The sequence below is a fragment of the Leiobunum rupestre genome, chromosome 2 (assembly GCF_980474605.1).
Source record: "Leiobunum rupestre chromosome 2, qqLeiRupe1.1.hap1, whole genome shotgun sequence".
In the NCBI taxonomy this organism is placed as follows: Eukaryota; Metazoa; Arthropoda; class Arachnida; order Opiliones; family Sclerosomatidae; genus Leiobunum; species Leiobunum rupestre.
Window position 1 is genome coordinate 62,860,509 of NC_143385.1, and position 12,242 is coordinate 62,872,750.

Genomic DNA, 12,242 nt, shown 5'->3' on the forward strand with positions numbered 1-12,242 from the left:
CATTAGCCGCAACCCCATGCGTTGTAGACGTGGTAATAGTAGCTGTAAAGGTTTGTTTACGATGGATGTCAGAGGTTTGTTTTTCGTTTGGACTGTGAACTGGGTACCGGCAACGTAATAGTGAAACCGCTCATAGGCGTATACTATTGCTACCAGTTCTTTTCGATTTGCGCATATTTCTGCTGTGTCGTGTTGAAGGAAGTGGATATGTATTGAACGGCTTTGTTGTGCTGGCGAAGGACTGCCCCTACACCAGTAGGACTCGCATCCACGGAGACGGTGATGTGCGCTTGGGGGTCGAAGAGAGCGAGGACAGGTGCGGTTGTTAGTAGGCGTTTGACCCATGTTCTCATAATGTGAATACCGCCTGCTTGCGGAGGAGCCCCCGAAGTCACAGGCCTGGACTGGCCAGGTCAGCTGGTCGGCGTTCGCCGAGGACCCCCGGCTCAAGGGGGCCCCAAATTGCTTATAATAAATTTTTCCTAAAGGTCCTTTAGACGTGATTGACGTTTCAAATTAATTTGCAGGTAGAATCTAGTCCACTTTAAGCGTTGTTTTTTCTCCTATAAATAACCATTTAGATTTTTATTCCATACCCCACACCGCCTGGACCCCTAAAGTTGCCAGTCCGGGCCTGCCAAAGTGGAGCAGTCTCCTGCGAATGGGACGGCAGAAATTTCGCCAGGAAATTGACCATGCCGAGAAATCGCTGTAGTGTTTGTCTGTCAGCAGGGGAAGGAATATCATAGATATATATTGGATGGGTTTGCCTGTATCCCTGATGGCGAGATTATGTGTCCCAGATAGCGAATTTGTTGTACGGCCAACTACATTTTAGACGTACTGAATTTTAGGTTTTGTTGACACACACGGTCGAGCACGTGTCGCAGTAACTGGTTGTGGTCTCCTGGGTGTCTTGCACTTACCAGGATATCATCGGTGGATATTTTCACATTTGGAAAGAGATGCGGTGGATGGCATGCATCTTTCGTTGGAATATTTGAGTGGCTGTGCCATAGAAATCTCATAGGTAACTAGAATGCTGCCGCCTACGGCCGAGCTTGACGCCAGTTCGCCTTGAACCTTCAGCCAATGAGAGGCCGTAGAGTGGTTCCGCCAAGGAGGATAATAATCCTCCTTGAATCCGCTACTATAGCGGGAGATAGGTGACGTCATTCTCTCTGGTGACATTAAATTCTTGGCAGAACCACTCTTTGAGCTCTGATTGGCTGAGATCTGGCTATCTTCTGCCACGGCGTTTGGCCCATTCTAGTTACCTATGAGATTTCTATGGGCTGTGCATATGCCATATGGGAGGCGGAGGAAACGAAACCGGCCCCAGAGAGTGCTAAAGGTACAGAGGTACGAGCTCTCAATTTGCCAGAATGCACTTTTGGCGTCCAGTTCAATGTACCATTCTATACCAAGCAGGTTTGCAAAAAATCTCTTGTGCCGTTTCAGTGTGATGTGGTTCCTTTTTGATGTGTTTGTTCAGTTCTCTCGGGTCTAAGCAGAGACGTATGGACCCATCTGGTTTTGTCACTACCACCATGCCATTTACCCAATCCATGCGTTCCGTTACTGGAGTTATTTTATCGTTTTCCTGCATCCGTTGGAGCTCGGCATAAACCTGGCCGTGGTATGCCTGAGGTAATTGGCGAGCCGCAGTGACGAATGGAACGGCGGTGGGTTTAAGTGCGATGTGATGCTGCCCGGGAAGTTTTCCGATGGCATCAAAGCAATCTGAATATTCTTTGATCAGTTGTTTGGCAGAGTCTGCTAATGGTGATGTCCTGGTAGATGGCGACCCATGGGTGTGAACCATGCGAGTTGTGACAGGCTCTACGAAAGGCCGATTGTCGGCGGTTGGTTCAAGATGAGATTGCGTAATCTGGGACTTCACACTGATGAGAAAACTAAGTGGCACTGGCGTTTAGAATAGGAACAGTCTCTTGGGTGGTGACAAAAAATGTGCAGGTGGCATAACAATGTTCGGATGCACAATGTATGGTTATCATACCTACAATGGGAACAGTATGACCCGATTAGAAAGAGATGCGATGTAAGGGTCGGAGCAGGGGTGGTTTTGCTGGCAGAGACTGGTATATACTGTTCGTAATAATGTTAACCTGTGAACCCGTGTCCAATTTGAACATCACCGGCAGGTTAATAATAATAATAATAATAATAATAATCAGCTAGGCTAATACCATGATGGTTCAAAAGCGTACAATATAATACTGTGGTCTGCATGGTTACATGACTGGACAGAACTGACTAACCCTGTCTAAGGGCGGTTATATATTCTTATCACCTTGTACTTTGTCCCTATCTTCTCTTTAACCCATTTTACTATCAGAGTCCTTTATCGAAAATAGGCATATTACGACGTTATCTACAACAATACCTTCCCTTAAAATATTTACACACACAAAAAGTTTATGTTCTGAATCTTGCTGGTTTACTGATTGTTCTCTTTGGGCGTGACACTGGTTGTTGTGGTTTAGAATGAACTCTCCTCTGATTGATTGACTTTTGATGATGAGGTATAAATACTGGATCTCTGGTTGGAATGACCAAGGCAGGATATCTTTATTGAGTGACTAGAGTTGGTGTTTGGCTAGCTTTTGGCATCCAGGATAATACATCAGCTGGATGGTTTGTTAATGTGACTATTTCTGGAGCACCATTGGATGTAGTTTCAGGAACATTGGCATGCGCTGCTGGTTGTGACCGTGATCGTAATTGATTCTGATGTCGTCTTACAATGCCATGTGCTGTTTCCACTTCAAACATCATTTTACCTAGGTGTGAGACGATTTTTCCTTTTCTCCAATTTGGTCCCCTTCCAAAGTTCTTGACATATACTAGCTAACTTCTTGAGCCTCCTTTTTAGAGTTCTTACGCTTCTCTCTGCTTGGCCATTGGATTAATTGTGGATGATAAGGAGCTGTTGTCATATGCTTGATTCCATTTGACATGGTGAACTCTTTGAATTATTGACTGGTAAAACAGGTACCATTGTCTGTGATTAAGTTGAGCATGATTCCAAATCTTGAAATGTGATTTCTGAGACATCTTATTACGGCTTTAGTAGATGTTGGTTTGGTAATATCTGCTTCCATCCACTTGCTGTAGGCATCCACAGTGATAAGAATATATTTTCTTTCGATTGCTCCATCAAAATCTGTATGAACTCGTTGCCAGGGTTGATCAACTCGTGGCCATGGTTGGAATTTTGATGGAGGTAGCTATGAATGTTCTTGACATTTTGGGCATTGGTTAACCATTTCTTCAATGTCCAAATCAATTCGTGGCCACCAGATTCTAGATCTTGCCAGGGATTTCATTTGTATCGTGGAGTTCCTTCAGGAATTTCTCTCAGAAAGCGTATAGTATTATCTATCTGTTACCCATAATCAGGATCTTGTCGAAATTTGATAATTCGTTCTGTCTCAGCCTGTAGATCTCCATCTCTCCTTCAAGTTTTTTTTAGGAAACCCTTGACGCATGTATTAATGGATTTTTGTTAACGTTATATCTAGTGTAGTCATCTTCTCCAATTCTGTACTTGTTACTGGACTTTCATCTATCTTCTTCATCCGAAGTACGTATTCAGATGGCACTGGTGTGTTATTTTGCGTATGCGGTAATGGCAGTCTACTTAAAGCATCAGCATTCTGATTTAATGATCCTTAGCGAAACTTGATCTCATATTGAAAAGCTGCCAATAGCAGTGCCCAACGTTGGATTCTTGCTGCTGCCATAGGTGGAACTGGTTTATTTGCTGACAAAAGTGAAAACAATGGTTGGTAGTCAGTCAAGAGTGTAAACTTCTTTCCATAGATGTAATCACGAAATTTGGTGACTGAAAAAACAATGGCCAGCGCTTCTCTTTCCATCTGGGAATAATTTATTTCCGCTGCTGTTAGGCTCCTTGATGCAATAGCTATTGGAAGCACTATCAGTTTGCCACTGGAATCTTCTACCATGTGTGAGATTACTCCTCCAAGCCCATAGGGTGAAGCGTTGCAAGACAAGGGTACTTCCTTGTTGATATCAAAATGAGTTAACATCTTAGACTGTTGCAGCGATGTTTTTGCTCGTTGAAAAGCAGTCTTCTGTTTCATACACCAGATCCATGGTATATCTTTATGTAGTAGTTAATGTAACGGTGCCAGGTTTGAAGAATGATTATGTAAAAATCTACCGTAGTAATTTATCATTCCCAGGAATGAACGTAGAGTTTCGATGTTTTCTGGTTCAGGAGCTTTCATCATTTCTTCCATTTTGTTGTTTAAAGGGTGTAGACCTTCAGCATCCAGTCGATGACCCAGGAACTCTATTTCTGGTACGAAGGAATGACATTTTTCTTTACGTATTCTCAGACCACTGCGATTTATGGAGGATAAGAACTGGTCTATTTGTTGTAAATGTTATTCCTCTATCTTGTACCCAATTAGCACATCATCTTCGAATGGCATGACCTGTTTCATCTCTTTTAAAACCATCTCCATATGGCGTTGAAATATAGCGGATGACGAGCATATCCCGTACGGTAAACGGTTATGTTGATACAGTCCTATAGATGTGTTGATGACAGTGTATACTCTGGATTCTGGGTGAAGTTCAATTTGGTTGTACGCTTCTTTCAAGTCGACCTTGGTAAAGTATTTGCATCCAGCAAGCCTTGAAAAGATATCCTGAGCTCTTGGAATGGGATATATTTCAGTGTTTATAGCTGGATTAGTTGTGGACTTGATATCTCCACAGATTCTGATTTTCCCATTTGGCTTGATAACTGGGGCAATGGGTGAAGAATATCGGGAGAATGGTACTCGTTGAATGATGTCTTCATTTTCCATTCGTTGCATTTCTGCTTCTACTTTCTCCGTCATTTGATACGGTATTGTGCGGGCGTTCAGATATTTTGGCACTGCTTCCGGTTTTATATGTAGTTTGACTTGGATATTCTTTAGCTTCCCGAGACCTGGTTTGAAAACTTCTTCATGCATCTTCAGTATTTCATCGAGTTTTGCACTGTACGGACTCAGGTGGTTGATTTGATTCTCATTAATGGAAGGTAACATCTTGAGTTCAGAGAATAACCATTTCCCTCCACACAAGTTTGGTTGTCGTCCTTCCACTAGAAGTACTGGTAGTTCAGCTTGTCGTGATTGATATGTAACTTTGACTGTGGTGCTTCCAAGGATCTTTACTGGATTTCCAGTGTATGAACGTAGAGTCGCGTAGAGTCCTTGAAAACCTCTTGACCTTGTGTAATTCTAGAATTCTCTGAGCGTCTTCCTCGCATATCATGGAATTCCCGGAACCGTTGTCAACTTCAAATTTGATATCTATGCCATTGATTTGGCATGTGATAATGTCCGGTGGTGGTGTTTGGGTATTAGTTTCTGCTAAGTAGGATACGATGGTGCATACTGGAAAGTCGTATTATCTTGGGACTTTCTTAGCTTGTTTGATATGATGAGCTCTGTTTGTACTGTTTCTATTATTCTCTTCCTTTTTCGATTTTTCAGTTGCTGTTGATTGGCATGCCTTTGCAATATGACCTATCTTCTCACAGTTGTAACATTTCTCTCTAATGTATGGACATTCGTAGCCCTTGTGATTCGTAGCCCAATCAACACCCGCTCACCAACTCTAATTCCAATTGCAACCTTTAATGAAGACGTTCGAAAGCGAGATTCAAACAAAAAAGCCACCATCAAACTTGAAAGCTCAAGCTGACGCAGCTCAGAAGGCCAACAGAAATGAGGTGAGAGAGGAACACTGAAAGGGCCCGCAGCGATGCTGGTTGATGTGCATGGGTAAGAGCTTGAGCTAAATGAGAGCCACTAGGATGAAGCGGAAGACCAGTAAGGCAGCGTACTAAAGGGCCGCGGTGAGCCGCGAAGCGGGGACACGAAAAAGGAAAATGATCCAGGTCTCCGAATAGTGCACATGCTGAGCATGACGGGGAAGGCGCACGATCGAAGCAATAAAGCACGGCAGGAGTAGGGAAGCGATCTAACAAGGCCAAGAAGAGCGAACGCTCTAGTGATCGCCGCAAGCGGAGGCGCCAAATGGCTGGGTACCGCGGCGTCGGTTGGATCGAATACAGAAAACGTCCGGTAGATAGCGCAGAGAAATGAAGTGTCCAGGAGGTCATCAATGCACCAGAAAGAGTCCTGCGGCATTGTAAAGTGTCAGCAGGTGAGAAAATATAAGGTGATACCAGGGAAGCAGTGGCGCCTTTAGCAGCTCTGTCGGCAAACTCGTTACCGGAAATCCCTACGTGCGCGGGAACCCACAGAAGAGAGAAACGGGCAGTAGGACAATCTCGAAGCCGAGAAGCAAGTGGGAGTAATAAGGGATCGGTGCCGTCTGCGAGGCTAAGTATCGCAAGAGCAGAGTGGGAGTCCGAGCAAATCGTCGCGTCATAAATGCGATGATCCTGGAGCCAGAGAGCAGCCTGGACAATTGCCGCAGTGCGGAAAGAGTAGGTGACATCCAGGCTAGGAATATGAAAAGCCAGCCCGGAGTACATGTCATTAGGACGACGTGAACCATCGGTATACACTACACAGTGATCCAATGGATAGAGAGATAATCGGCAGGAAAATTTATCAGCCAACTCCATTGGGAGAGAGGATGCTTTCGGCCCCTCAATCCAATCCCCGTCAACATAGAACGGGGGTCCGGTCCAGGGGGCAAAATACGACGCAAGAGGGGCACGTAGGATAGAGCAGTACAGAATGTCGACCTTGTGAATAAGGGAAAGGTGAGCTAGAGCCCCACGAAGGGAAGCTGAAGTGGGATTAGTTGGGGACATCCATTCTGCAAGAAAGTGGGAAAGAGGACAGGTGAAGCAGTGAATTCCGTATTTCAATAGTTGTATATCGCGATGTAAAGACAGACGTCCATTGTGGAAGACTTAGATCGCCTACCAAACTTTCCAAGGTTAGCTAGTTGGGCATCCACGGTATCAGATATATTGCTGAAGTGTGACACGGCCACACTGGTGACCGTGGAAACCAGTCGAGGATCCTGTAGAGAGGAAGTGAGTTCAAGAAGAAAAGGCATAATAACCTCCGCCACAACAGTAGAGACCACAGCTGTACGAGAAGCAATGGCTGGGGGCTCAACGAAGACTGCAGATGAAGTATCCGAGGTGCGGATAAGAGGAGATGGGTGTAAACCCAATGATGGTTTAGTGGAACGTAGAGTGGGAACCGGAGGGAAATCCATTACGCCAGCGGTGAAAGGAGATGTCCCAGGGGCAGCTCTGGCAACGGCAGCATAATTTGCAGTGACTGAGATCCGAGCTTCCGATAAAGTAATTCATTCTCCGCCTGGAATTTCTTAATTTCAACTTCTTTCCCAAAAATAGGACAGAGTCGAGAAAAGCTAGGGTGGGGGCCCTTGCAATGATTGCATTTGTATGGTTTCGTACAGCTGTCAGTCTCGGGATGCGTCTCACTACAACGGGAGCAGCGCCACTTGTTTTCAGGCTGATGACATCGCTTTTCAGTGCAGACACTGGCGACAACGCATACGACGATCTTCAAAAGGTAAGACGTAAAAAAGCTCACCATAAATTTGGACCCTTTCCGGGACGTACGTGGAGAACCCAAGAAATACTTCAGTACTACTAGGACCAAGACGACGGCATTCTACGAGGGAATTGGAGCTGGCCGAGATTTCGACCTTTATTTCAGAATCGGAGTATCCAGTACCTGAATGAACACGAATGATTTTACGGCGGTGGAGAGGTTGGAGATTCGGAGCGTCGACCAGATTGACCGGAATGGCATGAAGGTGTTTAATGACTCGAAGCTTGCCAGCAGCGGTAGCGTTAATAGGAGTAATGGTGATCCGTCCATTCGGCAATAGACGAATATCGGAGATATCGGCGCGATCAATATCAGGGGAAGTTATCACGTCCCTGGCCGATAAAGCCAGGGGAGTGTTAGAGTCGGAAGCTACAAAGGATCAGTGGAGGAGGACTCTTGACCAATCCTACCTTAGAAGGGAGGTGGTTTGGACCGGACGCGCCAGAGTCTGCGGTATGACACCGTTTACCCATGACGACCTAAGCTGAAACCCACAAAGGGTTAGAAAAAGAGAAACCCGCAAGCGCTAAAAGAATTTCACTCAGAGGTCAAGGCTTAGTCCTGTAATCCCAAGCGTCTGAGAGGCAGATCAGGCGGAGGGCCGTGTGAAGACGACCACCGGAACTACAAAGTGGTACCTATCATAGCTGCAGCAACGGACCGCCCATCCTCCCCCGTGCGATCCCAGGGGCCGGCTCATTCAACCCAAGACTCTCGGAACTCTGCCCCTCGGGGGCTGCCACCCATTTATCCCTACACGCGATATCCGATGCCCCAACGTTCTCAGTCAAGCAGGCAGTGGGGAGCTCCTCAAACCCTACAGGCTCCCACGGGTGGGGCTAATGCTTCTCCCAATTGTCTCCCCTAGGCACTCCTAACTTTCAACGGCGGCACTGACCCTCTTCTCCTCTACATTATTCCCTCAATCCGGGTGCGGCCGAATTCTTCCCAACCACGTGTGTTTCTTTCTCCATCATCTTAACTAATGTGGAATCACTACTTTATAAACTTTATGAACTTAAACTCTGAATTTGGAACCTTGTTCCAGACATCATTGCACTCACCGAAACTTGGTTGAAGAAGGACATTCCCTCTGAACTTTCCACCATTGAGGGTTATGACATATTTCGCTCTGACTGTGCTATTACCAATCGTGGGGGCTGTGCGCTTTACTTCCGTTCGTCCCTTGCTGCTCCTCTTAATCGCTCGCTAACTTCCCCTAACATACTTGTCTGCCAACTTAAACTGGATGATCAATTGCTGCTTTCATTTTGTTGTTACCGTAGTCCTTCTGCCTTAAAACACTCCTGCGGACTTCAACGCTCCCTGTATTGATTAGCGCTCTGTCTCAACCTCGAGAGGGGTTCGGTCGGTTGAAAAACGTCTCCTTGACACTACCGTTTCCTGCAAACTGCGACCTACCCTCTACACTTGATTTAATTTTTATCTTTGACTGGGACGTTATTACTGATCTTGCCCACTTAGCTCCTTTAGGGAAAAGCGATCATGACGTTCTGTCCTTCCCTTTGTCTGTAAACCCTGCGTTCCCAAGTTCTCCTATTTTGCCTGTACGTTTGGTTTACAACCGTGGGAATTTCGACCTTTTTCGCGCCTCCCTTTTAACGAAAGACTGGTCTGCAGTTCATAATTCTCCCTCTCTCAATGATATGATTTCTACCTTTTTACGCCTTGTAGCTGAGGCTCGCGGCGATAGTGTCCCCAAGGTGGCTCCGTCACCCATAAGCGCTCAGGGCTTCGTCACGAACCGTGGTGGACAGTTGACACCGATGATTTAATTAGGGAAAAGCGTGCCGCGTTTAGAGCATTTCGTCTCTCCCCAACTGTTTTGACTAGGCATGCTTTCGCGAACAAACGGAACCTTCTTACCAATCGCATTCCTTCTTCAAAATTCAAGTATGAGGCTCAGTTAGTTAATGACATCCCTAGCAGCCCTAAGGCCTTATACGCTCACATTGCACGCTCCATTAAGCACAAAAAACCACTAATAGTGGTTGAGAACTCGGATGGGATGGCCATCCATGACCCGTCTGAAATTGTGGAGGCCCTGAACAGTTTCTTCCAATCTGTTTTTTCGGTTGAGTCTCATCCTGAAGCGGTCCTGTTGGGGGACTTTTTCTCGTCTATTGAATGCAATCCCTCCACGTATTACGTTTCTTGCCCCTCAGACTTTGGTCTTTCTTATGCCACTGTGAAGCGTTATCTTAATCGATTATCCATTAGTAAATCCCCCGGACCAGATGATCTTCACCCCCGTCTTCTTAAAGAGGGAACTGCCATTCTTGCATCCCCTCTGTTATCGATATTTACACTCTCTATTGTGTCGGGTCGGCTGCCGTCCATTTGGAAACAGGTAAATGTCACTGCCATCAAAAAGTCCCCAATTCCTGTTCGGTAGACAATTTTCGAGCTATTAGTTTGACCTGTCTCACCAGTAAAGAGCTCGAAACACATGTTCGTGACACTCTTGTTTCTTTCCTTTCAAAACAGTCGTTCTTTTCGAATGACCAACAGGGCTTTCTCCTCAGACGCTCTTGCTTCACGAATCTGCTCTCGACTATGGAGCATGTCATGCGCTGTCTTGATAATGGGGACGCCGTTGCGCGTTGACCTTATCTACCTAGACCTACGAAAAGCATTTGACACAGTCCCCCATCCCTACTTATTCGCAAATTGGAGCTCTTAGAGGTTCCCCCAATCATTGTTAATTGGATTGCTGATTTTCTAAGTAATAGGTCTCAGCGTCACATCGTCCTGGTGCTTGGTCACTAGTGGTGTTCCCCAGGGGTCTGTTTTGGGCCCCACATTTTTTGTAATTTTTGTCAATGATCTCCAACTTGTGGTCAAGGAGTCGTTTTTGAAACTTTTTGCTGATGACAACAAGGTTGGTATTACCTCTGTGTCTGATGCTCGGTTGGTTCTTTCAAATCACGTTTGGACAAGTTTCGGGGCTGGATTTTCTAGCCAACTCCCCATTTTCCTCTTGTAAACATCTGAGTTAGTTTTATATTTTTGTATAGTTTGTTGTACTATTTACCGCTTAATCTATTTAGCTTACCCAATTCACCTGTTCTTATTCTGTACATAGTTGTATACTGTTGTTTCGCTTAGTTTTCCTATTAACCGTATCATTTAGCGTCTAATCGATCACTTGCCCCCTTTGTTTGTTTTTTGTTATATATATTTTTTTCTATATCTCTTTCTTGTGTTGGTTTTGATCATCTTGTTTTATGTTATTATGTTTTGTATTATTTTATTTTGTTTTATGTTATTCTTGTCTTCGACTGTTTGGTGTACGTAATATAAGTTCATACTCAGGAGCCCAATAAGTGTATTTCACTTTCTAAATCCTGACAATAAAGTATTATTACCAATCCCCCAAAGGAGCGGTTGGAATACTTTCACCCCAGTCTCACGTATCCCCCCTCCCCCGTTGGCCTGGCCGTTACACATATCCGAGGGGTAAGACAGTCTCAGATAATCTGTACACCGAGTTCGTGCATTTAGCACTGTTAAAGGTACATATTTTCAAGAGTTCGCGAGTTCCATTTAGCACTGTCAAAGGTACGGCAGTGTACACCGAGTTCGCAGAGTGTCTTACCCCTCGCACACATCTCACCCCTGATTACTCGCATCGGGGCAAAGGAGTAACCACAACATCTGCTTTGCCATAATATGCCTTCATAGGCTTCGAGCTTACGAAATATAGCGCCATATGCCTTAATAACAGTCAACTAATTATGTGAAGAAATAGCAGATGACTTTTCAATTTCTATTTAAGTTGAAGCTTTCGCAGTGGCGCCGCCAGCAATAGGCACGAGTAGGCACGTGCCTACGTGGAAAACTAGAGGGGGCCCCAAATTTATTAAAAAAGGGGGCCCTATTTTTTCATATTGGTAAATTTTCCGTAGCCGATTTAATAGAGTAATTGCTGAAAAATTTCAAACTTGTGACTATCAACTAATGCACATATTTTATGGGTTTATATTTACACCATTAAAAAAGGATTATTCCCATTTTATATTACCAGGGGGTAAGCAAAAACGCAACGGGTGACTTACGCGGCCGTCACTTCTCCTCCCCCCTGAGGGTGTGTTGAGCGCGTGGCCAGACGAAGCAAGAAATCGCGCAGGTGCGACAGAGAGAAAAATAAACAAACAACAAGCTATCTTGTGACTAGATTTAAGGCTTGTATATAGTTCCCTTCGCTATATTTTGACGACTATTTTGAAATGACCGTCAGTGGCAGAGATGTAGACATGTTGTGTATTATTTCCAAGAAAAAAGGGTGACTCACTTTCTCATTTTTGTTAACAGTCTGTTTTTAGGTTTGTAGAGTAATTAGTCTATGGTAGAGCCTATTTCAAAAATCCCTTACCATTTTCATATATCTTCATTTTCCAGTCTGTTTTCGTACGATAAAGCAGCCATTTAGAACTCGCGATCAGTGTAGAATTATATATATAAATATTGTAAAATATTGTAGGATTAAATTAATTTTAAGACAACCTAGTTTAAAATAAAACCCCGTCTGGTTTCCAAAAGCGGAGAAAACGCAAAATGGAAGAGACTCTAATTAAGAGCCAATCTGGATTTATTAAACGATAT